Source organism: Simochromis diagramma, unplaced genomic scaffold, assembly GCF_900408965.1.
Source record: "Simochromis diagramma unplaced genomic scaffold, fSimDia1.1 OVJJ01000602.1, whole genome shotgun sequence".
Lineage (NCBI taxonomy): Eukaryota > Metazoa > Chordata > Actinopteri > Cichliformes > Cichlidae > Simochromis > Simochromis diagramma.
In genome coordinates, this window is record NW_024387040.1 from 13,637,008 (window position 1) to 13,664,109 (window position 27,102).

Here is a 27,102-nt window from a genome sequence, read left to right on the forward strand (position 1 = left end):
ATACGAAACGTAGCATATCTATGTTAACATATCAACACATAGAGTGCTTTGTTAGCTTTTACTGCTTGAGTCACGGAGGGTTGTTTAGCATGGTAAAACTTGTGCAATGCAGTTACAGGATGTGTGTTATTCCAAATATTTATAATATTCTGGACCAGTTTTTGAAATGTGACAATTTGCTGCTGTTCTTTTTACTTAACTCTGAATGCATTCGGACTTTGGAGCGATAGATGAGCAAACTAGTTTATTGAAGGAAACAACCTTGAGGTGGTTAATTTAGAAAATAACCACAACCAGTTTAGTATTTATGCCAAAGAAAATTCCTTTATTTCAGCAGTTGGAGCTTTTATTCGTGTTTTCTTAAAAAGAATTAACTAAAGCAATTAATTTTCTGTCAGTCTATTAATTGATCAAGCACCTAATCATTTCACACCTACTCTGTTAAACACTAAATGGTTTGTCGGTAATGTTTATTGATTTATTTTAACACAGTCAATAAATAAAGGAAATGTGTACGGCAGTTAGAATTCAGGCATGTATGAAGCGATGACCTCATCTTTATTCATCTTTTTAGTCGGTGACTAAATCGTGGCACAGTGAGTGATAAGCAGCACGATGGAAGATTCAGAGGGATTTATCAGTAGCAGGCTGAGTTTTGAAGCTGATAAAGGAGTTAACACATTATTGGTTTTGTCAGTAAATTAACAGAGAAGATGGAAACGTTTTAACAACATTACTGGAAACGAGAGAATACATTTAATCAGGAGTTGATGATATTGCCAGACCAAAAGTGTTATATATTGATAATTACAATTTATGTTACTAATACTTGCATGATTAACAAGAAAATAAACTAATGTTGCATTGCATTTTTTTTTATAGAGGTTTAAGTCATATATCTTACTCATTTGGTGTGTAGTCTCCACTGTGGTTGTTCTTTGCATATATGCACTATGAACCGTTTCTTGAAACTGCAAGTCACTACAGATGCTTCACAAAAACATGCATTTGGACAGAATATCCTCCTGTTTTTGAGTTTGCTTGCTTTTTGCTATGTTTGAAAGAAAATACAAAGTAGCCAAAATAGATAAGAAGTCAGAGCGGGTGAGTATCGTGGGAATGGTCTGTCCATGCAATCTAACAGTTCAAGAGTTCCATCTTGGAAAATAACATATTTAAGCTGCAGAGGAGAGGAAATATTGTTCAGGTCACTACCCTGGGATATTGATCAGTTTGTTTGCTGGTTTTTTTTTTTTTTTTTTTTTTTTTTTTGCATTTCCTTTGCTGGCTTTAATCAGAAGGGTGATTTCACTTGATTGTGAAAAAATAACGACTCAAAATATAGTTTCGTTGCATGTTATTTTCAGTCTTCAGTAGTGCTGTCGAGAAATCCTTCCATGGGAAGTGCAATTAGTTTGTTCCAAATGTAATTTTCCTCCCTTCGTTCTGTACTGTGCTTTAATTCACTCTAATTATTACAGGGTTTAGAGAGTAATTGCTTTTGGATCAGAGGAGCTGAAACATCAAAAGGTAATTCATACATTCTCCACACCTACATTGAGAAGTGGGACTATGCATCAACTATGGTAACTAACATGAAATAAAACCATTGAAAATTATGTGATTGGAGTGACCTTTTGGGAGAGTACACCAGACAATTTATTACAAAGGCCTCACTATTGAGTCAGTGGATGTAAGCTCATTAAGTATCTAGCAATGCAGTTTCATATTAATGGTATACAGTTTTTTGGCATACAGTTTTAGTTTTGACTAACAGCTTGACCTTTTTTGCCAGTTTTTCTCATACAAGTATGAAATGGGCAGGACAGTTAAGTCTCAGATAAACAGTAAGGAAAATGCCACTGATATAAATATACAGAGAAATCAGTTACAATGTAGGTAATTTGAGCTATGTTCAGTTAATGAACAACAAATGCATTTCACAACCCAGACTGAATGACGTATACAAGATTTGAACAGAAAGTCATAACAAAAGGAAAATATTGCATGATAATCCAACAAAAGGTATCATAGTTACAGCACTAATTATGTTAATTTAGTATCAAGAGGTCCATTACAGTCTTTTAAGCAGTAACTCAGAGGAAAGGAGTCCGAGTCCATCAATACATCAAATATTACTGACTAATGTATTCACATTATTTAAGCTCCAGAGTAGAAAAAAGACAAGCTGGTGAAACCAGAGTTTAACGAGGTAATTAACTAAGTATGTGGTAGAAAACTAAAATGTGAGGGGCCACCCAACAGCGAGGCAATGAATAACACTGAAATCTCAATCTGTCACACTAACAATTTATGCCATTTTCAGGCCGGGCAAATGAGAGCGGTGAAACCTTACGTGACATTATCTTACAGAAACTGTGCGTTTCTGCCTCGAACCTGATACCACACCTACATTTGTGCTCTCCAGTGTTAATGTAAAACTCACTCTGACATTTATTTAAAATCCAATTTAGCCCAGGTGCTAGGGGGATATAAAGTCTTGATGGAGTTTTGTGTCACCTCTCTAATGAAGGAACCTATGCAAGGACTTAGAGGCTGATGAATATGAGCAGATGTCAGAAAGTGATTTGACACATATTCCATCAATTTCACCATGTACCTGCAAGGAAATAAAATGTATGAATAACTCATTTAGTAAACAGAGCGGCTCATACAGCACCACAAAATTGTATTAAACTACAAGCTAAATAAGTTTGTGTGTGTAAGTCATGTGCGTGCTGTTTGCACAAGTGTATATATGTGTGCATTGATATTGACAGGCTGTCTTACTTGGAGAAAAACATGCATATGTTTTATTGCAGAATGTCCAATTTTACATGTTTGTGATGGGATTTTCCCTCATGGGGATGTTGTATAGTTACCACCAATTTGCATCTTTGTAAGACACCTGCAGTAAACAGTAAATAAGGTGCATTTCCATAAAGCATCTCTAGTCTTCCAACCACTCTTAGTGCTTTAAACTAACACGCTCATTCACACATGCACGTTCACGTTAAACAATTCAAAGTACAATGGAAATGAAGGAATGCAGTTTCCCCTTCCTGAAAGAAATGAGAGTATATGATTCCCCTTGTAGAAAATGCCAGGATTTGACAGAAAAGCAAAACAGTATAAAGGTCTTATCTTGATGACCTGTTTAGACTGATGTAGCAAAATATTGGCATTTTAATAAAAATGCCTCCTGACATTTCTGTCATTTTCTAATTCTTTTCTGTCAAGGTGACCTTTTCTTAGCCTCTGCTGTGAGCATTTCCTCATGCTCACATTATCAAAATGCTTTGGTCTCTCTTGTACACTTCCACTGGGAGTGCAGTGAGTTGTTGGAGTGTATTAAATGTTTAATGTTTACATTCATGTAATTTTTTTTTTACATTTATGTTCATTAACATGCACTGTCCTAAATAAATAAATAAAGACCAAATCTGTGTGCAAGTATGCCTGGTAATAAACACTAAGAAAATCTAAGGACGAATAATGAATAGTTGCAGCGGTAGTTCCACGACTTTGATATACCCAAAAGTGAGGATATTTGTTCTTTCAAGAAACAGTTTATATACTACTGTTGGCCGCAGAGAGTATCTTTTGTTCATGTTCATTAGTCTCGTGCCGCCTGCCTTTCAAATTAATCTGCAACACGACCTTTAGAGCTGTCGTTTGTCATGTGACTGAAGTTCAACAGACATACAAGTGTTTGTCAGCACTGTGCGAATGTTGTTGTTGTGCATTACGTTATTATACATCAAAAGCAGCAGAATGAAGAATGCTGAGCCATAGCTTAAAAATGTTCTTTCATTATTGAGACATTCAAGCATTGAATATTTGTCAGCTTGGTCCCAGACACATCAGTGCACAATGCACACCAGTCACACGCTGCTTGAAAGCCAATTTAATTAGCCAAGCCTCTCACAACATTCTTAAACAAGACATCTTAAGGCCTAATAAAACGTCAAACAATTCTGGCATCTTGTCCTCAGGAAATCAGCCACATTGTGTCTGAATATCTGTTGGCAACCTTTAGAAAACATGCTGGCCTTCATTTCTCCCAGCTTTAAGCACTTTTGGTTTGGCACAGTTACTCCGTTCTTGGCGCATGCTCACTTCCACACAACTCCATGAGCACGAGTCGGTTGCCACTGGAAGCTAATAAACTTTTTCTGATACATGAGCAATCTACCAATCCTTCCTTCCTGTTTTGGCAATGTAAAGGGTATTAAATGGGAATTTTCAGATAAGGCTGGGTGGCAGCTGCCCAAGTAATCTAGTAAAAAAAAAATATATATCATATATATATAGCTTATGGGGCAAATTGTCCACTGGGCCCCCAAGAAACAAAATGTGTCCTATTATGTTGACAGTTTAAAATATTACTTGAGTTATTAATATAATTGGACTATGTCATCAGCTAGCCATAAACTTTATTCCTCCATCGATCCATTCTCTTCCACTTATCCTTTTCAGGATGGCGGGGAGGTGGGGCTGGAGCCTATCCCAGCTGTGTTAGGGTGAGAGGCAGGGTACACCCTTGACAGGTCGCCAGTCTGTCGCAGGGCTTACACTTAGACACAGACAACCAGTCGTAATCAAAGTCACACCTATGGTTGATTTAGAGTTTCCACTTAACCTATCCCCACTAACTGCATGTCTTTGGACTGTGGGAGGAAGCCGAAGTACCTGGAGAGAACCCATGCAAACACAGGGAGAACCACTGTGCTGCCCAACTTTATTCCTCTGTAACTGATTTATGTATATACCTACATCTGTGGTAGTGTACATGTTTATTTTGTATTTCACTTGTATTAGGGATCACTATTTCAAGATAGTACTAAAGTATTCAAGATATTACTTGATCAACCCCAGCCCAATTGTCAAACGCCGAAAGGCCGTGGTTTTTGCTAGCATTATTGCTATAAGCATTTTAGTATGCTACCTTAAGCATTTAGTTTCAAGTAATCTGATGCCTCCGTTACATTTTACAGAGCCACAAGCAGGACTGATCAGGTATAATGGTAACTGGCCTCCTGTCTCGCAAAGCATGCAGAGAAGGGCTGCCACGATTAGTCGACTAGTCACGATTACGTCGACTATCAAAATAATCGTTTGTGGCAGCCCTAATGGAGAGTTGACAAGCTGTCTGAGTTGATCAAAACTTTTTACTGCTGACTTGGTTTTCTTTTTTTCTGTTTTTTCTCAACTAACGTACAGTACAGTTGTGATCTTTATTTCAAGTGCTATCAACAAAAAAAGCTTTATCTCTCTGCATGATTTATGCACAGCCTGGTGTGAAGATTCATATCACTTTTAGAGTGCTGTTAAAATGAATTTGTCATTCATCAACAGAGGTGTCAAAGGTTTCTTTTTCCAGCAGTCCCCCGCAGTTCAAAATATCCTCTCTTTTGCTAAATTTTGAAGGCTTACAGTACCTCTACACTGTTTCTAAACATTTGCACAGTTACATCCACAACATGTGAAAAAGTGTCTATCTAAAACCTCTTAAGTTGTCACAATCAGTCCTCAGATATCATATAATGTGGCTTTTGTTTCACCTGGTTCTGGTAAAATAACATGTTTGCATGTTCACCTTGGCAAAGAAACTCATTTCTATGACACATTAATATGATGTCTGAAAACAGATACTAAGTTCTTCAGAATCCATTAAATGAATTACTTTTAACTTTGACCTTTGGTGATGTTGATGTCCAGTGTTATCAAATGTTGTTGTTCTGCCAATTTTTGTCAATTAATTGCTTTATGAATTACATAAAATGTGTCTGTAAACATTTCTGAACTTTATATTTTATTCATCAAGATTCAGTTTAAGTTTTCCCTCATTTCATTGCTGTCCTCTTCAAGTTGGTGAAACTTAAAGAATTGTTATGGGAATTGTTGTTCGGTAATTATTATGAGGTGTATTTATTTTAGGTCCTACTTTACTTTAAAAAAAAAGAAAACAAAAATAATCATTCTTGTCTAAAACCTGTGGTTGGTTGATACAAAGTAGTCTAGTGATTACATTTGTCCACTGAGGTAATGATGGCAATCCATATTTTCTTTACTAAAATATAGATGGGATTCCATTTACCTTTAACGTAAGTTCGAAAAGAAGAAAAAAAAACTTATATTTTGTCAAACCAACTCAGAGACAGTTTAGCTTGCATTACCAGAGGTCATTAAATGGACTGGTTATTATATGGCACGAATCTACTCAAAGCGCTTTATACAACTTGCCTAATTCATCCATTCATACAAGCACTTTTATCTATGTCAGTGGTTTCTATCTACCATTCACTTTCCATTGGAGAGCAACGTGGTGTTAGTGTCTTGCCCATCAATTCCATCCCATATTCATTCTCTGATCATTAAAAAACAAACAGTGGAACCAGTGAATCCTGATTTCTTGCATAATTATCATGCTTTTTGGATTATATTTTTACATACAGTAATGATCAACATGTCATATCAATTTGGAGTATAAATCAGTTAGAAAGGGAAATGGAAACATTGTTTCTAGTTTAGAAAAACAAGTTACTACATTAACACCGATATTTCAGATACTCAAATACCCTTATTTGCTGTGGTAATTATGTACAGGCTCCTATGTGTTTCTTTCACTTTATCACTGGAGAAACAGCTTTGCCATTTTCTTTGCTCTCGCCAGGCTTTGGTTTTTATAATTGTCTTAATAATTCTTAGGCCAGAGGCTAGATTGGGTTGTATGTTAACTGTACAAGCCTTCAGATATTTCACTCAGTGCTTGCTGCTACCGTGGCCAAACAAATGATGTTATGTCTCAAAATTTCAACGTTAAAGTTAACAGGTGCCCTTAAACTGTCATTTCTCCTTTCTTTTTTCTTTCTTTCTTAAAAAGACAAAAAATGAGAGTTTTGACTTTAACCGCTGTGCAAATAAAGAAATAACAACAGAAAAAAAAATTACAATCAGTGGTCAGTAGGTACTGCAGGAAGCTGGAACAACTCCACTCAATAAGTCATGCTTAACTCAACCTAATAAATAATACATCATATGCCATTATTGAATCTATCCAATCACATTAACCGATAACAAGGAGAGCAAGGGAACAGGTGAGTGCGAAGAACCTCAATTTCATCCCATAAATAAGGGTGAGCTGACCAGCTGGGGTCTGTGCAAGTGGCTACATCAAGACTGACAGCTGCCAGATAGCTTACAGACTTGTCAGAGCCAAAGATGACCTCAGATACCTAAAAAGTACTTTCTGGAAAATGAACCGGGGGTGGCAAGGATTTATACATAACAACACTTGTAATGAAAATGTGTATATATACATCTTTTTTTGACAATGGAGACTAATGTTTTGATTTTTTTTTTTTTATCAGACATATTTAATGCTGGCTTACCAAAGCATAGATGTTGTTCTGGACATTTCTCTTGCAAACATGGATTTACCTTTTGCCATACAGGGAGCAGCATTACAATTACATGAGGTCAGACTGAAATATATTGCTGTCATGCTGAATACTTGATAGTCCAATTGTCCTTTATCAATGGTCCCACTAGTGTGCTGTAGGAAAAAAATAAATAAATACTGAACAGGCAATTGAGAAGGATCATGTCCTGAGGCAAATGACTGTCATTTGTCACACTGAGCTGTGGACATACGGTATTTGCAAAAACACATTTATTTTCAATATTTATCCAATGTATTAGATCAAAGGTCTGACAAAGTTAACAAAAGAATGTGTTAACTTTAAACTTTAAACCATGTATGTCTGTTAATACATTGTTAGACATTAAAGTGTGATTATTGGTAATGACTTTAAAATGAAACATATAAATGACATGTGCTGTGTGCCGCTCTATCGTGACCACCAAATCGCTGGCACATGACAGCACTTAGTGTGTGAGGTGACTGGCTCAAAATCACTGCAGATGTGATATATAAACAAAAATAAAATGTGTTTTTCATCCAGCTCTGGTCATCCACCAAAGGCTATCAGAGGTGATCACGAGAATAGAAAAAAAATAGAAGATGGCGCTGGTGAGGTCGGCTGCCGTCACGACTGCTCCGACCACTTTTTCTTTGTCTTTGTTTTTTAAGTTAGTTTTCAGCGTTTCTAAATCGGCAAAATCACCACCATTGGGTACATTAGGTATGACAGTGACACTCTTGTTTCTATTGGTATACAATGTACTCACAATTCGAAGTTTTTAACTCCGGATCCGAGCTGGCCGAGTGAGATCTTGAGGGAGAACAAAGGGAAGCGGCGGCGGCCTAGAGGGAAGCGATCCGGCGTCAGGAACAGGCTGAGAGCTCGTGCACACCGCACACCTCTGCCTAGCATCCTGCTCGCCAACGTCCAGTCACTGGAGAACAAGCTTGACGACCTCAGGGCCAGGGTAAAGTTCCAGAGAGACATTCGGGACTGCAATCTCCTCTGCTTCACCGAGACATGGCTGAACCCAGCGGTGCCGGACCACGCCATCCAGCCGGCCGAGTTCTTCTCGGTTCACCGCATGGACAGGACACGGGACTCGGGGAAGTCAAGGGGAGGCGGCGTGTGTTTAATGGTGAACAACAACTGGTGCAACAGTGCGAACGTTGTTCCTCTCACACGCTCCTGCACACCAAATCTGGAACTACTGTCCATCATGTGTCGTCCTTTTTATCTACCTCGGGAATTTACATCGGTCATTGTAAGTGCCGTTTATATTCCACCACAAGCGGACACGGTCACCGCCTTATGCGAGCTGCATGAGGCACTCACACAGCACCAGACACAACACCGGGACGCTGCGCTTATTGTGACGGGGGACTTTAATAGCGCCAACCTCAAACGCGCAGCGCCGAACTTTTATCAACACATCACCTGCCCCACCAGAGGTGAAAGGACACTGGACCACTGCTACACTACGGTCAAGGACGGCTACAAGGCACAATCCCGCCCTCCTTTTGGCAAATCTGATCACGCCGCCATCTTCCTCATCCCAAAATACAAACAAAGGCTGAAACAGGAAGTTCCGGTTCAGAGGAAGGTCGTGCGCTGGACGGATCAATCTGTGGCCGCGTTACAGGACGCACTCGATGACGCAGACTGGGGCATGTTCAGAAACAGCTCCGATGATGATGTCAACGTGTTTACGGAAGCGGTTGTGGGATTCATCGGGAAACTAGCGGATGATACCGTGGAGACAAAGACTATCACAACGTTTCCCAACCAGAAGCCGTGGGTGGATAAAACCATCCGCGACGCTCTGAGATCCCGCACCGCTGCCTACAACACGGGACTCATGACGGGGGACATGGACCCGTACAAAGCCGCGTCATATAACGTGCGGAGGGCGGTGAAAGAGGCGAAGCAGCGCTACGGGAGGAAACTAGAGTCACAACTCCAACAGAGTGACTCTAGGAGCCTGTGGCGGGGACTAAGGACAATAACGGACTATAAAGCACCAACAACCGGTATGACGAACGCGGCCGTGACTCTGGCAGACGAGCTGAACACTTTCTATGCTCGCTTCGAGGCTGCAGCTAAGGACTCCAACGATGCTAGTGTTAGCGGCGCTAACGGCTGCAGACAGGAAGATACTGCCAGCACCGGAAACGTGCTCGTCATCTCCGAGCATGAAGTAAGGAGAGCCTTCAAGAGAGTGAACACCAGGAAAGCAGCAGGCCCAGACGGCATCCCAGATCGTATCCTAAGAGACTGCGCATACCAGCTAGCTCCTGTGTTCACTGAGATATTCAACATCTCTTTATCTCAGTCGGTGATCCCCACATGCTTCAAAGAGTCCATCATTGTTCCTGTCCCGAAGAAACCCCACCCTGCTTCTCTCAATGACTATCGCCCTGTAGCCCTCACCTCAGTAGTGATGAAGTGCTTTGAACGCCTGGTCAGAGACTTCATCATTTCTTCACTACCAGACACACTGGACCCACTACAGTTCGCTTACCGTCCAAATCGTTCCACAGACGATGCCATCTCTCATCTCCTCCACACATCACTCACTCACTTGGACACTAGAAGGGGGAATTATGTTAAAATGCTCTTCATAGACTACAGCTCTGCATTTAACACCATAATTCCCTCCACACTCACCACCAAGCTGGAGCATCTGGGACTCAGCTCATCTATGTGTCAGTGGATCTCCAACTTCCTAACTGGCAGACCACAGGCAGTAAGGATGGGCGGACATGTCTCAGCCTCCACCACTCTCAGCACTGGAGCCCCCCAGGGGTGTGTTCTGAGCCCCCTGCTGTACTCTTTGTACACATATGACTGTGTGGCCACTACCAGCTCCACCACCATCATCAAGTTTGCTGACGACACCGTCGTGGTGGGCCTGATCTCTGATAACAACGAGACGGCCTACCTGAAGGAGATTAGGAATCTGGAGAACTGGTGCCAGAGGAACAACCTCCTTCTAAACGTCAGTAAGACAAAGGAGTTGATAGTGGACTTCAGCACTAAGCAGGAGAGGAACTACCAGACCCCTGTCATCAACGAGTGCCCAGTGGAGAGAGTGGACAGCTTCAAATACCTCGGAGTTCACATCACGCAGGACCTGTCATGGTCCTGTCACATCAACACCGTGGTGAAAAAGGCCCGTCAGCGTCTCTACCATCTCAGACGCTTGAGAGACTTCCAACTGCCCTCCAAGGTGCTCAGGAACTTTTACTCCTGCACCATAGAGAGCATCCTGACGGGAAACATCTTAACCTGGTTCGGGAACAGCACCATGCAGGACAGACGAGCTCTACAGAGGGTTGTGCGGTCAGCTGAGCGCACCATCCGCTCCGAGCTCCCTGACCTGCACTCAATCTACAGCAGGCGGTGCTGGACCAAGGCCAGGAAGATCGTGAAGGACCTCAGCCATCCCAACAACAGACTGTTCTGTCTGTTGAGGTCAGGAAAGCGATTCCGCTCCCTGAAGACCAACACAGAGAGACTGAGGAGGAGCTTCTTCCCGCAGGCGATACGGTCTCTCAATCACACCACCACACAGTACTGACCCACACATATAGTTCTTACACACACACTGGACATTCTGGACATTGTTTTCACTTCATTACTTAAATCACGCTGCTGTTATTGTGTATATATTTATTTATATTTCTTCATACATTCTTATATAGTTCTATATTGTGTATTTTGTTGTACAGTTATTTTATTTTCAACTTTAATTTATATATTTTATCTTATTCTCCCAGTTAAATTTACCCTTCATTCTAATTTGTGTTGTACAGTTATTTCATTTTTAACCTTAATTTATATTTTATTCCTTCCTAGTTAAATTTACCCTTTTTAATTTTTCATATTTATTTCCTATCTTATTCATAGCCTTTTCCTTTTTTGTTTTCTTTAGGTCACGAGCAGTTGTCCAAGCATTTCACTACATATCGTACTGTGTATGACTGTGTACGTGACAAATAAAATTTGAATTTGAATTTGAATTTGAATTTGAATTTGAGAGTACTGCACAGTATCTGCTGTTCCTGCTACTGTGCTCTCTTGGACAGAGATTTCCGTCGTTGTTCCTGGAATGTGCCGGAGCCACTCATCCAGTTTGGCGGGTCACTGCCCCGAATGCTCTGATTACCAAGGAGACCACCATTGCCTTTACTCTCCACGTCTTATCGTGCTCGTCTCTCAGCCTTTGGTATTTGTCAAGTATCTATTCCTTCTTTCTTATGTTGATGTCACTTGGTCTGGGTAAATCTTCCACTACAGCTAACTGAACCATGTGCTATATTAATGTAATAATTAAACACAATTTTAGCAGATAAAAACGTTATTTCAGTTTAAATTCTATTACTAATAAAACTCAGCTTGAATCAGTTAAGTGGAAGAGGATGAATTTGCCTATAAACAGTAAAATTAGTAGGGAAGAGGTCAAATTTGGATTCAGCACCTGGGGTATCCTAAAATAGGTTGTAGTTGCTTAGGGTTGGGAAAAGTACTAACAAAGTTGTTAGTCTTGCAGTCAATCCAGGCAGTGCATAAGTTGGCCAGTTGGTTGGTTAGTTGCTTGGCAGTTTCTAAGGCCCCAGGTACATACAGCTCGTCGTATTCCCTACGAACCCCTTTGTTTATCACATATTTCTGCAATTTGGACAGTTGGTCTTCGTATCCATCAAGGCCACTGCTTATTGTGGTTTTTCATCTTGTGGCCAAGCATCTCTAATTAGATAAGCTGGTTGCTTTAATTGATTTTCTCTATAGGGTTTGTGCCTGATGTTGGCTTCTAATAGACTTTCAAAGGGTAGCTATCTGTGGAAAGTACAGGTTTTCAGGCCTGGGTCAAGATTTAAACACTAGATCTATTGTTCTGAAGAGAATACCTGACAAATCTGCAGACAAATCCCATTCAACACAGTTCTGCAATTTCTTGCAGAACTGTGTTGAATGGGAAGTAAATGATGGACTACAGATTTAGGTGTGTCCCTTTTATCTATATAGAAAGTTATTTTACTCGAATTATACCAACGTCCCAAACCAAATTTAAAATGGAACAGAACAAATTACACTGCATGAGAGTTCAAAAACTCTGAAAAGCCTAAAAATTTGGTGCACAATGCAAAAGGAAAGGAAGGTTAGTAAAAGTCACTTTTCTGACTATGCAACTCAAGTTATTTGTTGCTCTCAATAGGATTTATGCCCCCCTTTAAGGACATTCAACACTTTGAGTATTGGCTCCTGTCAGACAGCAGACAGCTCTCATACAAATGGGATAGACGTGTGCACTGTGGCCTGCTCAATTCAAAAAAAGAAAAAAAAGACCTAAAAATCCAGCATCAAATTTATTTAACAGTATTAACAGAAATGCTAACCAAATAGCCTCTTGAAGTGATTTCAGCCATTTGAAACTTGTAATTGTCTGCTCACCTGATTCAGTTGCTTTCAGCCCCACAATTATCGTCAGTAGGCACACTCCTCTGCCTACTGCAGGGCTCAGCAGGCTGTTATCATCTAATGTAATCAGTATAAAACAGCACAAACCTGGTTATATAGGAGACATATATTGATTGTGTGAACAAGTGCTCATAAAATCAGCACAAAAAGAGCTTTGCAACATGGCTTATGTTGTCATTTCACTCAGTGATATTTTTCTCACTCTGTCTAGTACTAAATATCTGTCAATGCTATTTGCATATTTAGAGTCCAGAATATTTATACTTGTTGCACTATTGAAAAAAATGATTCAAGAAATTTGGATGTCTGGAGGTTCTCGTTAATCACTTCATGTGTTTAGACTTAATTACAGTTTCCTACCCTTTCCTATACCACACCTGTGGTCATTCAGTCTCCTCAGGATATACACATCCTGCGTTACACTTTGACGTGCTCCCCTTGTGCTACTTGTAGACTTTTTCTAGCTGTTGTTGTCTTGAGTTCCAAACATTTTTGTTTTTTTCTCTCCTTGTGTTTAGTCATTTCTCATCAATGACCTTCCCAGATAGCAAGATGACATTGAATTAATGTTATTTTTTCATCATAATTATCATTATGGTTAAGATTGAAATCTCGATGCCAAATAAATGTTGCATCAATGTTAAAATACTGATAAAATTGACAGTGTAACAGTAATGACATTGGAACAGCATTGATTCGATGTTGTCCTGTTATAATGATGACTTATTTATGATTGACCAGGCAACAGCAAAGACATTGAAGAGTCATGGATTTATAGTTGACCAGGAAATTAAACCTATTATCACTTTGACTATTCCATTCCCTCCCACCCCGTCAGTTCAATAGTCACCGATTTATAGACTATCATGCCTTATGTGGCATAACGGGCGGCAAACGAACGCCACCAGGCTCGATCTTGTGCCCGGGCTTCAGCTTCTTCCAATGATATATTCGATGTCTTTAGGTCTTGATGGAATGACCTTCGCCAGGTGTTGCGGGGACGTCCAGGGGTTGCCAGCACATTGCTGTTTTTGGAATCTGTGCGTCATCCATGCGGAGAATATGGCCGGCCAGTCGGAGTCTTTGGTGTGCAACGATGTTGTGAAGTTTGACTGTGCCACTCCTTCGCAGGACCTCCTCGTTGGTGATGTGGTCTGTGTAGTGGATCTTCAGAATCCGGCAAAGACATCGCTGCTGAAAGACGTTGAGCTTGGTGTTGATGCAGGCCGATGCCTTCCAAGTCTCGCTGGCATAAGTGGCGGTTGGGATCACGATCGAATTAAGCAAGTGGAGTTTGATCTTGAGGGAGATGGTCAGGGAGGACCAGATCTTGTTGTTATAGTTGACTGGAGATGATATTTAAAATTATGGATTTATGGTTGACCGGGAGACAATCCTATTATTACAGTGACATCAGTGCACCCCAGAGATCTCCTCTATGAATACATCAGGTATTCACGTATTTTCTAGTATTTAAATTGCGCCAAATGTATTTTAACCAAATATATTTCATATATATTGTTGAACACTCACGACAGTGGTACATATTGTAGATGTGTGACAGTCACCATTGTCATTATTAAGACACTTCAAAAATGTCATTAAAAAATGTCATTATGTTAGCTAGGATGAGTTTGAAGTAATCTTGATTTAATGAATTACATAAACATTTCTTTACTGATGTGAAGTTGTCTGCTGTCTTTAATATGTTAGAGCCTAGTGTTTAATAGTTTTTATCATAACATTATTCTAAGTAATTTGTTCTGTTTAACATCAGGTCAAATTTCACTTATGTCCTCTTGATCTTTACAGTAGTAGTTACATCCACATCATTTCAATAATACTGAGCGTGCAAAAATGATCAAGTACCAATGCCAGAATTCAATGTTGATTCAATGAAATTTAGGTTGACAGTATAAGATTGAGTTAACGTGCATGGAATCACTGTTTACTATCTGGATTTGGAATGTTTATTGGAATTTTTCCTGTTCCTCATCTGGACTGTTTCCCCATTGTCTGTTTCTCCATCATATGCCTTTTATTTATTTATTTATTTTTTATCCTGTTTCCTGGTGTTCTGCATTTGGGTGATTCTTTCACTTTTTTTTAAAAACCATGCCACAAATAGTTTCTACTTATCAAGGCCTTATGATACTTTGCAAAGTGCTGAAAAGAAGGAGGAGAAAAAAGGAGAGTGCATACACATTATGTCTTTAAACAATACCAGCTGCTCGTGATAGACCGGCACAAAGTTTTTGAAGGTCATTTTCTTCTAGTTTGCTCAATTTTCAACTGCTCTTCTTTGGATTTTGGAGTTCTTACTGTCTTCTGTCTCTTCATGTAATCTCAGACTGAGACCATGATTTTGAGATCACGTCTCTGTGGGGCTCATACCATCTGGACTCTCTGTTCTCCTTAGTCCGTTACTTTATCTTATGGCCCTGGTCATATGGCAGAATGAGCATAAGTATAGGAATATTAACAGTGTCTAAAAGTTTTGCATAGCATTATGCTTCACAGGTACACATAGGAACATGTTTAGAGTCATCTAGGTCATGAATCTAATCAGTCGTCTCAGCCTCTTCTGACAGAAAATATCCTGGAAATGGCCCCAAAGCATATTTCACGAATAAAAGTAAAAGCCTCGTCTAAAGATCAGTTGTAATACCTGAAAATAAGCCAGGGCGTGCGCCTACCCTCCTAGCATGTGACAGTTACAGCATTTTGCACATGGTCTTTCACAAAAAGCTACCGCAGTAGGACTAAGATACTTGGATCAGCTCTGCAGTAACTCATTTATAGAAGCTCTTCTAGTGTCACATATCTTTCATTTCTCTGTTACTTGCCACCAATTCCTCTTATCTCTGCCCGCTTTCCTTGCACAGTAGCTGATGCTGCTTCTGATATGCAGCAAAAATATAGAGGGGTTGAGCAGATGAAGTTTGATGTTGTACAATGATGTTAAAAAATATTCTTATTGAAGTATCGCACTAAAATGATAACAGCCTTGCATTCAATTCAGTAAATACTATGGTTAGAACTATGGAGAGCTACAGTACATCAGTAATTCTCTGGAAGCTTCATTTCCTCTTCTTTAGTGCACACTTTTTAAAAATGAAATCACGACAGCATGCAGTATACGTTTTTGTGATTTAAAAAAAAAGTTCATTGTTCTCAAGCCATCAATAAGGAAATAATTTCTGTGTTTATTTAATCCTGTAAGAACCAACCCATCAAAAAAAAAGCCAGAAAATTCAGATTTTTTGGAACTGAGATGTTTAATAACCCTTATAACAAAATACACTATACTTTTTGCTATATCACGCTGTGCATGACATATTTTTGTGTGTTTTATGTTTTGTATGGCATTTGATACATTGGGCATTTTTGGAAACTTTTCGTTAGCAGCAATGTTAATTTGTCCATAACATTTTAAAATTATGGCAAGTATTGATCATGTTGATGAGATCGAGAGGTCTCAGAAACTCATGTATCAGATAAGGTACAAAGGGCATTATAGGGTTAAGGAGTGGGTGTTTTTCAGAGTGATTGTTGAAGGTTATACAGGAGAATAAACAGTATAAAACATTATTTTACGATATCTGTCCAAAGAAAAAAATGAGAAATGCCTTAAACTGGTTCTTTTTTAATGGCCAGCAGGGGCAAGTCCTCTGGTAGCAAAATGATTTCTAAACTTTTAGAAGCCCTATTGAAAAACAGCTCCTGTCTCCTTAGATAGTGCTATATAATATTATGTAAATGTACTGTTTAAATGAAAACTCATCTTGAAGGTAACATAGAAACAAGGCAGCAGAGATGTTTGATTTTTTTTAATCACTATAAGGTCAAAGGCTCAGTGTTCAATGTGTCCTTGAGAGAGACACACATCAAAAAATTAGATCGCATAGATGGGACTGCCGACTAAATGAAAAAGTTGTTTCATTTTTCTTGTTCTCGTCACAGAGGTTTAGTTATTGCTGTTTTGGTTACTTCTACTCTTTGCCATTGGTTTGCACAATGCAAAGGTTTAACCTTTCATTTTCTCTTTTTTTAACTAAAAATATTACATAACGAAGAAATTAAAATGTAAGCAGTGGAAGCACTGATGGATTCATTGATAGCATACTTTGGACATGGTTACATATGTAGACCAGAATGACCAAATCTGGGCACATTTGCACAAAATCACAAGGAAGCTTTTGTTTCCTAACATTTCATTAATTATTAATATAAAAATAAAATAAAATAGGATTATTAGAAAAATAAGATGATAAAAATGAAATAAGACACTAGTTTATTTGCATTGATAACCTCACTTATAGCTGCTAGCACCAGGTGATGACCTAAAGATTTTTGCATAGAAGTGCCAGAAATGAGCTTCTGGGTGTCTGAGTTTAGCCTTAGAGATGAGTGAGGAGATCAGACATTCCTGAGGGGCTCAGAGTAGAGCCGATGCTCCTCCACATCAAAAAGAGCCAGCTGAGGTGGAAACTGATCAAGATGCCTCCTGGGTGCCTCCTAGGTGAGGTTTTTTGGGGCATAACCTGCAGGGAGATGGCTGGTGGGCAGATCCAGGACAAAGGAGACAGGAGAGATTAAATCTCTTGCCTGGCTTGGAAACACCTTGGTGTCCACCCAGACAACACTTTTCAAATTTAACTGAATTAAAAACAAAAATAATAATAAAAAAAAAGAGTAAATAAAAAATCATTATTATTAATATCCAAATATTAAATATAGTGCGGAGTAAATTTATTGACCTGTGATTATCTTATTTTTGTTAAACTAAATAAAATTAAATGAAATAAAAACTATTGTATGAGGACAAAAAAGATGATGAAATGTATCGACACTGTGATCAACAAATAAGGAAAACACAACAAAATGTCAACACTTAGGAAGAAAAGAACAGCAGACATATGGACAAATTTTGCATTTTATTTTGAAATTATCTGTAAGTGCTGAATTAAATTTAGATGTAACAGTACATTAAAATTCAGCGAGATGCCAACTTCCCATTGTGTGCGATACAGAACAGGAAAACAAACACAAAAAAGCAAAGCAACATGACAATGGAGCAAATATAACTTTTACACAATGTCTTGGCTCAAAGAAAGCAGAGGATATGATCGCACCGTAGGACGTCGGAACAAGTTAATATTCATCGCCTGTGTGTTTTTGCTTCAAAATAACTTTTAGAAAATTAACCAAACCCATTATAGATGGGCTGTGTTCCCAGAGCTTGAACTGCGTCCTGACCCAACTGTTTACTAATCAGTTATATTGATGAAGTGTTGTAAGTTTGTGTCTCATCATGCCACCTTTTGGCACTGTTGTAAAAGGGGTAGATGCCAGAAAAGCTAAAATTAAGCAGTGTCTCAACAACTATGACTCTCATTCGCATGGATAGTGTCACATGTTGCCAATCCCCTCTAAACTTGGCAGTCTCTTCTTCTGTGTTGCCTCCGGTAAGATCCTGTAAGCCAAGAAGAAGTGTAAACAGAAAAAAATGTTATACTTGAGGCAAGGCTCTATCTGGAATGAAAATCCTGGCTGACTTTGACAAACTGATTAGTAAGAAGACTGATAAAACAAGATTAATGTTTGTAATTACCAACAGCATGGCTGATCTCTCAAGGAGTTTTTTTGTTCGAACAATAGGGTGTCCTTACAGTACATTAAACATAAGTCTCTCTTTAAATGTCCAACCATACGCAATTGTTAGGTGTTTAGGAGAAGCCCTTGCCTTTAACCAAAGGCTTGAAAAGTACTAACAGATATCCTCATAGGTTAATCATTTAAACCCAATACCACGGTCACGTTTCTGTGTCAGCCCAAATACTCAAATGCTTGTAGTGAAAGTAAATAAATAAAGTACACTTTACACTTTGAAAAACTTTACTTGGTGAACGCAGTAGAAAACATTCAGGTATCCACTGAAAATTGTAGCTCTTTGAGTGAAATGTATGCACAGTTTTCAGTTTAGTGTGCAAACACTGTGATATTTGCAGAACAAAAATTCAGGTTTTAGTTCATCCACCTGAAGGACTAATGAGCCACCTAATGGCCTTTTGACTTGTGATGGACTTTGAGCTGGATGAGCTGCTATCCCGCTGACATCCTGGGTTTTACTTTGTAATGTCTGTTTTCATGATCTGACAACTCACCTCGCATGTATTGTGGCAGGTGTACTGTAATGAAAAAAATTAATTGTGAAAAATAACCTGAAATAATAACCTGAAAAATAATCTTAATTATAGTGCATGATTTTAGAAAGATTGCTCCGTCTGTATACTCTATACTTTATTGTTATAAGACAGTTGTTGTACACGTGAGTTTTGACTTGAAAGTATTACAGACAGATTTTCATAGCTAGTTTAAATATACTGAGAATGCATGGGTTATACCGCTTTTTTTGTTTGTTTGTTTGTTTTATGAAATAAATCGTGGCAGGCACTTGAGGAAGGAAAAAACAAGTTAGTTAAGCATTAGGTATGTCACCCAACTTTGTGTGGCTCATGGTAATAGTCATAACTCCTGCTGTTTGACTTCCTCCTGCTGAGTCATTCAGTCAAAACAGGAGCAGCTGGGGCTGGACAACCTGGGACTAGAATGCTGTCAAGCCTCTACCACCCACAGGACAGAGGTGTTATTAATGTAATATAACACATAAACCAACTGGGGGCTTGCCTTTGAACATTTCCCAGTAAACTGCCTGTTGTGAATGCCTCTTTATATCAGCCACACAAAAGATTGAAACATACAGTGAAATGATCAGTAAAACTACAATGTTCGACTCAGGATGTTGTTTGTGTTTTCCCTCTCCAGAGGAGGCCACAAGAAATGAATGATTGATAGTTAGGTTCAGTGTCTTTCAGCGTCTCAACAGCACAATATCTGCTTCTCAGGTTTATGCAATGACCCCAGTGACTCAATGTTTTAAAAGTATATCTATATTTATTCATTCATTTATTTATTTTTGCCTTTTAAAAATACAGTGTGGCTATTTCTTTGCTGTATCCTTTGTCAGGTTTTCCTTTCATCATTACAGAAGTGACAACTTTTTTTGTCAGCACGATGCAGATGGTTCATCTCATTTTAGCTCACAGTCTGTTGTTGGACATAAATAAGTCTTTGATGTCAACGCTACCATTTATATTCCTTCATATGACAGTTACTCCTTACAGTCTGTTTAATATCTTACTAAGTAATAATTTACTGGTCAGTGAAATGTGTTTAATGTCCATTAATGATAATGTTGCGTCCATATTGTAATTACAATTAATTTGTTAAAAACATAAATTATACGAAATGAAGTTTTTGTTCAAATTGTAACATTGTAACCTTAATCTTTATAATAGGGTAGAACATCTGAGTATATATATTAGAGAACAACACTGTTACTATAACAACAGTTAACTATGTTGGACTTTTCCAGTCATTAGTATTAGAACTGACAAAAGCAACAGAACAGATGCCCTTCATGTGTAATTAAGACTAATTCAAAATATATAAATGAAAACTGTGCGTGTTCAAAACACTACTACTACTACCATTCAAAACAGTGGTCAGTGGACTGACGACATCAGGCTATTAATTTAAAGTTTATTGACCCTTCCAAAACTAAATTTATTAGAAATTACCTGCTCAGACAAAAGTGTATTTCCCTATTACTGCAAACAGCAGGCATGTCTGTGGTTTCCAGGTTTAAATTTCAGATTTACTAAGGTTTTTTCTTTTTTCTTTTTGCATGCTACAGCTGTAAATGTATCCGTATCACTAGCTGCAGTCCAAGATAATCAGTCAAAAAACAAAAGAACAAAAACAAACTGTATGAAGAGGAAGCTGCGTGACACTAAGGGCCACTACAACAGTGACCACATCTACATGTAAGAAAACACAAGATGATACAGGATAGAGCTATCTGTGTGATCAATGGTCATGACAGTTTGCATATTAATGATCAAGGAACTGATGTCACAAATTTAAATGTACTGTTTATAAGGTTGGGGAAACCTCCGGTCAGCAGAGACCGAAGAAATCTCTTGATTGAGTCATGAAACGTTTCACCCACTGAAAACGTTGAATGGTGAACAGAATCAACCTTTTGGGACTAAGCTATCTGGTTAGCATCAACTTTCAAGATAGATTGCTTTCACACAGCTTAGCAAATGTGTCATCTTTTGTGACAAATGTTAGACATATAATAGTGGCAGCAGTTAGCAGAAATAATATCAAAGAAAGTAGTATGCAAGGATTTCAGCCTTTTAACCTTAAGTTAAAGTGACAGACTTTGTATCCATGCAGCTGCTATATACCCTGGCTAATCAAGTGACCACATGAATTTAACTAAATCTCTGGATGAAGTTTTGGTTTAGATTGTGAATACCCATACCCCCCCCTTAAAAAGAAACAGATTGTAATGACGTCATTCACATACTCAGAAATACTGTAAGGAAGATTTTGCCACTGACCAGTGTTTCCCTGTGTTTTAAGGCTTTATACTAAGCACTCTCCTAGCTGCAGATTTATATTAAATGCACAATAATTACAGTGGTATCAATCTTAGCAACCGTCTTGGCAAATAGTGAATGCTGTAAATGTGTTTTCCAAACTCCAAGGCAGTTTCATAACGTTATAGTATCACAGGTCTATACTTTTAGTTATGCAAATCTGTGGAGGGTATGAGAGCAAATACAATAAATCATTTGGTACCTGCTATTTGAGCAGCTGTTTCTGGCTGGCAAATGGCTGAATACTTCCAGACAAATGGATAATGCGAGGATATAAAACTGAAATATGAATAAATAAAGGAGCAGAAATGTTAACTTTGTTTATTCTACCATTTGTTGTGCTTTAGGCATTTAAGTTGGATGAAAGAATTGAAACAGCTGGTATTGTAAAACTGGGAGAATTGGATTCTCTGTGTGAATTTGCTTTTCTTTAAAAATGCTGGTTTAATAACACTTGCATGCATATTCCTGAAATACTACATGAGAGGGGAGGTTTTCACCCCACTGAGAACTGCGAATGAGCATTTTTGTTTTCATTGTTCGTTTGCTTTTCATTAATTCAGGTTGTAGTTATGGGGAATTGCAGAGAAGAAATCCTTCGAACAGTTAAGCAACAAAATATGCACCAAATAAACACACACACAAATATACCAAACTACCAAAATAGAACAAATTTCAAGTTCCAACCTAACATTACTGCTAATACATATGTTGTTAAAGATAGAAAAATTGTCTCTATCAGTTGGATTACTCAAAAGAAAGAATGCTGCATTTCTGACACACTAGTCTGATAAAATCTCCACTGTGTGCAGGGTTGAATGCTTTCCAAAGACTGGTTAAAGTCGGGGATTGTCCTTACACATCACCTCACTTTTGTGGGAGCAGCAGAGTGGGGTGAGACCGAGAGACCGAGAGTTAACTGGCCAGCTCAGGATCGATCCTGGGTCAAAGCAGAAGCAGCCAGCAGGTATAGAGGTCAACTGACAGCTATGTGCTCCTCCTTAACTTACTGATTTCTGCTTTAACCCTTTGACTTAAAGACTTTTGCCAGTTCCACTGTACTGTGCACTTCAAAAATCTATAGACTGCAGTTTGCTGTTGAGTCAGAATGCTGACTTGGCTTTTTTTCCCGTTTAGCCTAATGGCATATAAATGATGCACAGTGTGTTCCTTGAAGGTGTATCATAATAGTTTACCATATTTATCTTCAACTGTGAACATGCATTTTTCATTATTGGCTAGTCAACATCATTCACTTTGTGAGTGATTGTACTCAGTGTTCTCTCTCATGTACAGTGATCTTGTGAAAGAGTTCATTGCATTTAAATGGCCGTGGGATCGGTGGACACTTCATTTGCACTGCATCACTCTGGGGGTTGAGTCTGACTGCAGCTGTACTACAATTGTAGCTCTAGAAACCAGATTATGCAAAACAGGAGCATTCTCCTGTGAGACCAAGTTACATCCAAGTGCAAAATTAGCCAAGCACTGAGAGACAAAATCATAGAGTGAGTGAAAAGAAGAAGGGGTGAGAGAGAGGATGTTATGTAGATGCATGCTAAATATACCCATAGTTTATTGACCATAATGATTTGGTAAGCACTGACTATCCTCCACTTTGAAATCACTGATTCTGATTTGATTAGTGAAGTAACTCAGTGGCAGAAACACATTTCCCTCCCAGACCGATTTAACTGAATGAGTCCATCCAAGGAATTACCTCAGCCTCCTCACTGGATCTGACTAACACTTTTGCTGCTAAAACTTCTCTCAATCTTTAATACCTTTGACCAATATGTGCTCAAGCGTTAGCTATTATATCTAAAAGAAGCTTTCTTACTGAAGTAGATCTCACGTTACACTATTATATCAACTATATAAGGTTATAGCAAGCTGGTTAGCTTAGCTGATTAAAGGGTTTATCAAAAAGAATCATCCAGTTTCAAAGCACTTTAATTCTGCAGCTGTTCACTGGTAACAACTGAAGCGCATGCTTTAGAAAGAGAGATTTGTGAGTTTCACATGGTTGCCAGTGGGTAGCAATACAACAGGAGAGGCTGGAGTGACTCCAGACATGCTCGCAAAGCATGGAATGGGTTGACTTGTTTGGACATATGCATCCGAGGGGGACACACACTGAGCACTTGTGAACATTGTAAGTTTTGTACTTAAAAATATTTAATGGAATCATGGGAATGTTGCAATCTTGGCTCAGTCTAAAGATACGAGAATTTATCTTTTAGCACGTTTAAAGCTCAGTGAATAACATGCGACATAGTGCTTACCATATAAACATTGTTTATATAAAAGTAGTAGGAAATGTAGGATTAAATTAACCCTAAATTAACCCTTTGGGGGTTTCTATATAGTCTGTACGTAATCAAGTTAGAGTTTACATGGTTTTTTAATTGATTTCTTCTTTTTTTTAAAATACAGTAGTGTTGTACCTCATGTACTGTGAGGTATTAAATGGAAACATGCAGATAGACTAGACTCTTGTTAAAAAAGGCTCTGATGCCAGATCCTTGTTACAGATTTCCAAGACATTTATAGATTGCTGTTGTCAGGCATGTAGCTCTTTTGTTGGTAAACAACACGTCAATATCTGTATTTTAAGGCTATGTTGCCCAGGTTACAATAACTGAAATGGAGCAAGTATTCATTAGGGTGACTTGCAAGGATATGCTGTGCACGCATAACTAAAACTCCACTAGAATATCAAGGACTCAGCATTAACTACTTGCCCCCTATAGACAAGTTATATAAACAAGCCAAAAAAGTATGCATTCTTCCAAAGTTTGCAGAGCAGCAGGGGGGGTGACAGACATAGAAGCATTAATGTAGACAATGTCATTAAGCCTTTCATAAATCAAATAAGGAATCATAATCATTTTTAGCCTTGTGCATATCAGCCACTTACCAAACTTAACAGTTCACAGTTGGGTAACTATTTCCCCCCCTAAACGTTATCAGATTTTTTACAGTCTCTTGGCAGATGTTGAATGGCACAAAATAAAAGAAACAAACAGTGTAATGACAGCTTGTGATCAAAGTAAATGAGTCATTAATAAGATGTAAAACTTGTGCACTGTCTCCATTTTCTTCTCCCATGACAGGATATGAAAAGAACTTTGAATATTTATCAGACTGTGTGTTAATTGATGTCACTATGAGAAATAACCTAGATAATACAGAAGCAGATGAAAGTGAGAAACAATTAAAATAGCAAGTCTCAACCTAATATCTTGTTGCTGGATCTTTAAAGTCATATATAACTGCAATGTGAAGAATTTCCAGTCACAGAAATTCTTAATTTTTACATCATCATTAATTCATCAAGACTAATATGTCTCAATATTTTTTGATTTGATGTCACAAATAGAAACGAAATGTTAATTCTACATTTAGGTTGCATGTTAGATTTAGGCCTGAATAAACATTATTATGTGTTAAAGGTTAGGAAAGTGTTGTGATGTGGGTTAAAAATAGGGTTTTCCTTAGGTTGGTCAATGATTATTTATTGATTATTATTTAATTTTCTAACCTTTACAGCGGCATTGCTCCTGTTTCAGTAGGCAACATGAGAAAATTACAGTCTTCTTTGTGAAAGCCTGCCATTGATGGTCCTCGTTGACCTTCTACCTACGTAACAGCATCATACTGCCTCATCTTGAACAGTCATAATTTCCATGGTCTCTAGAAAGCTTTGACATTGGGACATAAACACGTTGTTATTGGACATCTGATGCTGTTTTTTTTTCTCTCTCTCTTGGTAAGACAGATGCTGACAGAGATATAGTGACCAGATCCTCAGAATCCTTATCAGCGGCCAGTCCAGAAATGATTTAATCAATTGCTATTAGCTCTTATTACAAAGGAGACCAACATCCAAGAGCAGCGTTTAAAACATTAGCTAGTAGTAGCTTCTAATTTTTAACACTGGTGTGGCTGGAGGATTTAGTAGTAAAAATGACAAATGTTGCCGGGGGCAGGTCATATCAGTATTGCTAATTAATGTTAATTTTGTGAGTAATTTGATTGCAGGCCAAAACATTTGGCTGTTGTCATATCTGGGTGCTCTCTGCAAGCTGGTGTCTGTATTCAGCCAAAGGTCTTGTGTGAAGGGAGAAGGTCCATGCTGTATAACACCACCGTACAATGAGTGCTGGGACTGGACGCGCTGACTGCTTGACATGCTTTGATTTTACACATTGCATTGTAACGGATACATTTGAATTCACATCACATCAATAATTAAAGTTTAATCGTTTTGCCATTTTTGGGGGAACCAGGACTTCCTGTTTCAGTTGAAGAAGCTTGGTGAGAGTGCCAGAGTAGTAGTCGAAAGCTGTTAGTCCAGTATGTCAGGTACATACATAATTAATCAACCCTTCAGTTAGTACCTGCAGATATGTGGTCAATTCTAGGGGAAGAATTGGTTGTGGCAAATGGATTTTGGTTAAGGTGTGGGCAAAAAAAAAAAGTGAAATTGATTTTTTACATCCTGTAATCAGACCGCATCTTGGAGGTGTAGAGTCACACAATTTCAGCAGTAAGTTACACATTGCATTTTTCATTATATTTAGCCCAGTTTATTGTGTAATCTTCTTTTAAAATCACATCCAATCTAGAAAGAATCAAAATGAATGACTTCAATATTAATTTAATCAAACAGGAATAAAAAAAAAAGAGAATTTGTGAAGTGTTAAATCTTTGTTTATTTAGACTCCAAGAATATGAGTAATAATAACTAAAAATCCCCCCTTTCCTGAAAAAATACCTTGAAGGTGGTTTATCTGGTTATTTTGAATAACTTTTATTTATATTATTAAAGTTTAAAGTCTGCATGATTATGGATAGGGACACCTTTAATGATAAATTAATGCCATCTTGGCTGATAGCAGTATGCTGGTGTTCAGTTTAGCTTGTTGGATTGAGCTGGCTCTTTTAATGCAGCAAAATATTATGTCTAACAGTGCGGCTACTAAATTGCTGTAATTTTTGTACGTCTAGTTTCATTCTTCATAAACATATGGATGCGGATCAGTGGCTTTCCATCGGGGGAAGTAATTTTTGTCCGGTGAAACATATTTTACTACTTTTTTTTTAAGGTGTCGGCCTGTTCTTCTGAGTTTTTCATCATCTCCATTTGCCCTAAAAGTCACCGCGATCCACTCAAGTGAACTGAAAGAAAGAAACGATTTGTATGAAACTGCAATGAATATGCAGCAGTGTGTCCAAAATGTAACACAGTATGTTTGCAAAATGACCAAATTACAAAAGATGTCATCATAAAAAAGCCATCAACAACAAAGGATAGCATATAATAACTATTCATTGATTATTATCTACAACTGTGTCTCTAACGCAACACATTGTAAGGCTTACATTGCGCTCATAACTTCACAAGTGGATTATGATTTACTTTCACATGCCTCACATTATTCTGAGACTGCTGTTTTCCCCGTTGGGGAGAAGAATCCATTCACTGATGATTTGCATAAACACCTGTCAGTGCTTTGTCTCCCACTGATACCTAATGAATTTCAAGCATTGACTGTTCTTTGCTGTTCACTTCCCCACCAGTCACAAGATGTCCTTTGCTGACACTGGAGTGTAGATTTTGTCTCACTTTCTTCTTAAAATTAAATTCGGCAGGTTCAGAGGAATTCATCCCTCTG